This window comes from Phacochoerus africanus, chromosome X (assembly GCF_016906955.1).
Source record: "Phacochoerus africanus isolate WHEZ1 chromosome X, ROS_Pafr_v1, whole genome shotgun sequence".
Lineage (NCBI taxonomy): Eukaryota > Metazoa > Chordata > Mammalia > Artiodactyla > Suidae > Phacochoerus > Phacochoerus africanus.
This window is the reverse complement of record NC_062560.1, coordinates 88,520,893-88,526,892: the sequence shown is the minus strand read 5'-3', so window position 1 is coordinate 88,526,892 and position 6,000 is coordinate 88,520,893. Positions and strand designations below refer to the sequence as shown.

Genomic DNA, 6,000 nt, shown 5'->3' with positions numbered 1-6,000 from the left:
TATCTTTTTTAGGGCCGCACCTGCGACATATGGAGATTCCCAGGCTAGGGGTCTAATTGGAGTTGTACTTGCCAGCCTACACCACAACCACAGCAATGCAGGAACTGAGCCACGTCTGTGACCTACACCACAGCTTGCGGCAACGCCATATCCTTAGCTCACTGAGCAAGGTCAGGGATCGAACCTGCATCCTCATGGATGCTAGTCAGATTCGTTAACCACTGAGCCATGACGGGAACTCCTCAATATCACCTTTAAAAGAAATAAAGTTGACGTATTTTTCTCATTTCTTAGTTGGAGTCAAGATATGTAAAGGGTGTGTTTGGGAGGCCCCTTAAAGACTCGAGCATTTTGGAGAAGACCATAGGAATAGTTTGGGAGCCAGTGAGACACAGAAAAGAGAAGATCTATTCGTAGGCACACCCCTGGGGGCAGAGTAAATGTCTCCTCCTTAAGGACAGCTTGCTTCCAGAGCTTTGGACAGAGAGACCCTGGGCTGTGCAACCTGTTCGTTCTTCCAGCCTCACTCATCAGGTAAGTGATGCTCTAGAGGAGCGAGTGTATAGGGAGTTACATGGGTTTGGTCCTGGATGTCCCTCCACATGGAAGAAAATATGAGAATGGAGGCTAAGAATTCCCCAGGAAAAATCAATGTATGGTTCAATTGACTTAGGCTTTTTCCTGCTAAATGGCGTGATATTTTAGGTTTGCCTCCCTGAAATAATAGATTTCTTAAATTGACATTATGGTATATGTAGCTAGATCTTTCAGTGACATGACTACAGAGAGTATTTTATTTCTCTGCCACAGACGGCTAATTGCTTGGCATGGCCTGTGATATTACACGTTCACCTTCAGAGGGAGGGTTAGCTTATTTTCGAGAATCCTAGGATACTTCCCTGGGTCTCTGTGTACTGATAATACGCCCCTACTGTCTCTTTAAAGCAAACACAATTCCTGAAGAAAGGCACATGTTTCGTCCCTCTACATTGGACAGATTTTCACCAGTTCTCAGGATCCCAGGCTCTTGCCTCTAATTAGTATGTTTTCTGAAACGGCAGCCTGAACAGCTAAGGTGTTTTGCGTTAAGCTAAAGACGGAGGTGGGGGGTGGGTGTGGGTGTGAAGAAGTGTGCGGAGTTACCGTGAATGAGGACCTGCGTCTAGCAGTTACCGTAGACGTCAGTAAGGCGACCGTGACGACTTTTTAATGGAGACCGAAGCGGCCTGGCTAAGAGAACAGGTTTTGCCTTCAGGGGTTCGGGAGTGAGTTGGAAGAGTGGGTACCCACGGTGGGGGCTGGGCCTCCCTGGGGTGTGGGGAGACAAAGGGGTCTACGTCCAAGTCGCCTCTTTCCCGCTTTGGGGCTCGATGCCCGGGCTGTCTCGACGGTAGAGCTATTGGGGTCCCTCCTGGCCCCAGTGAGTGCGGTGTCCTGCCCTGGAGACACTTTCCTTCTAGAGGCAGGGGCGCGGCGGGTGAGACAGGTCCCCTCTTTGAGCCTCAGCGTCCCCCCTCTGTACAATGAGGATAAGAGTGCTTAACCCACAGGGTCGCTGAGAGCATTCAGTGATAACACAGGAGTAAGCCCGTGGCCCTATGGTTATTTCGGGGTCATGAGTGCCTGTATGAATTCAGGCCACTTCTTATTCCTTATTAACTTTCTTGTTACGGGACAAATGAGCAAAGGAGAAGAGAAAGATCCTGGTGAGAAGTTCATTGTAACTTCTGGTTGTTATGATCAGGACCCAATTGTATCAGTGTCTCTAGCCCAGTGCTTAGCACGGTGTGGGGCACAGTTACACCAGTAAAGCATGGTGACTGCTGGATCTCTCCCACCCTGTGCAGCTCCTCAGGCCGGTGGCCGAGCTCATATCAAGTGTCTGAAGGAAGCAGGCTCTGAGGGTCTGTGTCCAGAGGGCGGCTGGAGCTTCTACTCCAGATTCAAGGGCAGTGGTCCTGAGGAGACCCCAACAGTTCACATGTCTTTGGTGGGATCTGATTCCTGGTTCAAGTGAGTTCACAGATCTGAACAAAAGCATGTTGTGGAATAGCTACTGTGAGGTTCACAGACTATACTTTTAAGATGTTTAGCAGGTGGAATGTCATTCCATCAGCAGGTCCATGCTTTGTAGTATCCCTTCCGACCCATCTGAGAGAAGCCCTTTTTTTTTTTTTTTTTTGGCTGAAAAGCAATGGATTGTCCAATTGGGAAGGAAGTTGGTCTTTAACATTCATTTGTAATAAATATACCCAAATTATTCTCAGCTTATAAATAATAATCAGTGATTCCCTTGTCTCTCTCAGATGGGTATGGAAATATGCAGTAGTTAGATCCTCCTAATAATTTAACATTGTAATGTAGATTCTTCCCTGGTGACTATGGCTTTCCCCCTCCTTTTATAATTGTATTTTAAAAAGAACCAGACAGTTTCCAAGTTTTAGTTTAAAATGTCAGTGATAGGAGTTCCCGTCGTGGTGCAGCGGAAAGGAATCCAATTAGGAACCATGAGGTTGCGGGTTCGATCCCTGGCCTTGCTCAGTGGGTTCAGGATCTGGCATTGCTGGGGCTGTGGTGTAGGCCAGCAGCTGTAGCTCTGATTCGACCCCTAGCCTGGGAACCTCTATATGCCGAGGGTGCGGCCCTAAAAAGCAAAAAAAAAAAAAAAAAAAAGTCAATGATAGAGCTTATTTTTTTAAAAAAGCATTTGTTGGAGTTCTCTTGTGGCACAGAAGGTTGAGGATTTGGCTTTGTTCCTGCAGTATGGGTTTGATCTCTGGCCCAGGAGTTTCCACATGCCCTGGATGCGGCCAAAAAAAGAACCCTTCTCCCAAATAATGACACTCAGGTACCTTCCCTGAAATAACCAGTTCCTCTTAAATATCATTGTGATTTTCCTGGGGTATAATATTTTTATTTCTGTACTTCAGAAGGAAATGGACATCAACTTTCCCTAAATATTTGGGTATATTTTATTGCAAATGGTTATTTTGTATATATGTAGCATGGACCAATTTGATAAGACACATTGTGGATCTGTTAATATTACAAGAGCATAATTGTAAGAATTTTTCACCTGATTAATTGCATCAGAGGTTTATGAATATATAAATATATTTCAAATTCTTTATTGAAGTGTGGTTGATATACAATATACTGTGCATGTTTAAAATATATGCTAAGGTGATATATGTATGCACCTGTGAATCCAGTACTATAGTCAAGATAATGAACATATCCATCACCTCGAAAATCTTTCTCATACCCCTTAGTAATCTTCCCACCTAGCTCTCTCCTGCCTCTTCACTTCACCCTACCTCGTTCCTACACAACCACTGATCTTTTGTCACCATAGATTAGTTTTCCTTTCCTGTGATGTAGAAATATTCTATTATGTGGATATACCATAGTTTGTTCTATCCATTCACCTGTTAATAGATATTTGAGTTGTTTCCAATTTGGGGCTTTTGTAAATGAACTTTCTGTGAACATTTGTATATAATTCTTTGCTTGGTCATGTGATTTCTCTAAGTAAATACCTAGAAGAACAATGATGGGCTCATAAGATAGTTGTAAGGTTGACTTTGTAAGAAACTGCAAAACTTTTTTCCTAAGTAGTCACATCATTTTTTTTTATTGCCCCCAGCAATGTATGAAATATGCGAGTTCTGTCTTCCACAACCTTGCCAATACTTGGTATGGTCAGTCTTTCTATTTTTGGACTTTTTCGGAAAGAGGTAGTCTTATAGTGCTCAATTATATTTCCTAATGACTAATGTTGATCATCTTTTCATGTGCTTATTTGACATCTGTGTATCTGAGGTAAAGTATCTGTGCAAATCTTTTGTCTACTTATTTATTGGAGTCTCTCTTTCCCTCTTATTAACCATTGTGAGATTTTAAATTCTGGACAGCAGATACATGAATTGCAAATATTTTCTCTCAATCATTCAGTGGCTTGTCTTTTATTTTTTTCTTTTTTTGGCAGCCCCAAGGCATATGGAGTTCCCAGGAAGGGATAAGATCCAAGTGGCAGCTGTGACCTAAGCCAGAGCTATGGCAATGCTGATCCTTAACCCACTATGCCCTGCTGGGGATTTAACCTGCCCTCCCAGTGCTTCCAAGACACCATTGATCCCATTGCACCATAGCGGGAACTCCAGTGGCTTATCTTTTAATTCTCTCAGCAGTGTTTCTGGAAGAACAGAAATTTTAATTCTGTGGAAATTTACTGCATGAATTTTTTCATTTATGATTTTGCTTTTGCTTTTAATGTCATATCTAAGAAGTCTTCACCTAACCTAAAGTCAAAAGGATTTTTCTACTGTAACGTTTCTAGAATTTTTATTTTTTAGAACTTAAAATATAGTTTAGCCTTTATATTTACATCAGTGATTCTTTTTGCGTTAACATTTGCATGTGGTGCATTATCATAGTTTAGTTTGGGCATATGAAGATCCACTTGTTTCAGTACCACTTGTCTCAGTACCATTTGTTGAAAAGCCTCCTTTCTCCATTGAATTGCCTTTGTAGCTTTATTGAAAATCAGTTGTCCATATATGCATGGGTCTATTTCTGGACTTTTGATTTTGTTCCTTTGAGATATGCATATCTGCCTTCATCCCAATTCCAAACTGCCTTGATTACTGTGGATTTATGTCTTGAAATAACATAGTGCTTATCCTTCAACTTTGGTTTTTTTTTTCTTTTCTTTTTTGGGGCCGCACCTATGGCATATGAAAGTCCCTAGGTTAGGCGTTGAATGGGAGCTGCAGCTTACACCACACCCATGTTAACATCAGATCCAAGCTGCATCTGCAACCTACGCAGAAGCTTGCAGCAACACTGGATCCTTAACCCACTGATCGAGGCCAGGGATCGAACCCCAGTCCTCATGGATACTAGTCGGGTTTGTAACTTGCTGAGCCACAACGGGAACTCCTGTTCTTTTTTTTCATAGTTGTTTTTCATAGACTAGGCTCTTTGTATTTTCACATGACTTTTAGAATAATCCTGTAGATTTATTTTTAAAAATATGTACAGTAGGATTTTTATTGGGATTGCATGGACTCAATCTATAGATCATTTTGGGGGGAATAGACATCTTAACAATAGTACTGAGTCTTCTGACCCAGTAGGATGATCCATCCCTCCATTTATATAGGCCTGCTTTAATTTTTCTCAGCACTGTTTTGCGATATTCAGAAGTTATACCTTGAACATTATGGACATAGATGTGCAACATAGATTATCTCTATATCTCTTTTTTCTTCTGGCCATGATCGTGGCATGTGGAAGTTCCTGGGCCAGGGATGGAACCCACGCCACAGCAGCAGCCCAAGCCACAGAAGTGATAACATCGGATCCTTAACTCACTGCGCCTGAAGAGAACTCCTAGTTCATACTTTTTAATGCTATTATCATGGTAATATTTTTATTGAAATTTCTGTATTACATTTTTCACTGAAATGTCGGTAGCCAAATGTTGCTGGGGAATCTTTCTGATTGAAAGCACTGGTTACACTATGGAAAAGATACTTGATTCTTAACACCTATATTAGTCAGGGTTCTTTAGAAAAAGAGAACCACAAGTTCCCATTGTGGTCAGAGGTTCAGGACCTGACTTAATATCTGGGAGGACTCGGGTTCAATCCCTGGCCTTGCTCAGTGGGTTAAGGATCCAGTGTTTCTGCGAGCTGCAGTATAGGTCGCAGATGTGGCTCAAATCTGGCATTGCCATGGCTCTGGTGTAGGCCTGCAGCTGCAGCTCCAATTTGACCCCTAGCCTGGGAACTTCCATATGCCTTGGGTATGGCTGTAAAAAGAAAAAAAAAGAGAGAGAGAACTAATAGCATGTTTATAGATAGATATTTATTTTAAGGAATTGACTCATTAGTTTGTGGAGGCTTTGTGGAGTTGATGGGGGAATCCAACAGGCTGGAGACTCAGGAAAGAATTATAGTTGGAGTCTTAGGGGAAGTCTCCTGGAGAGTCACAAGG

The 6,000-nt window shown here is 42.3% G+C and overlaps 1 pseudogene; it reads left to right on the top strand.

Moving 5' to 3' along the window:
- The first annotated feature begins 1,615 nt into the window (after positions 1–1,615).
- The window catches only part of LOC125118092 (AMMECR1-like protein), a 99,015-nt pseudogene continuing 94,630 nt past the window's right edge, over positions 1,616–6,000 (top strand).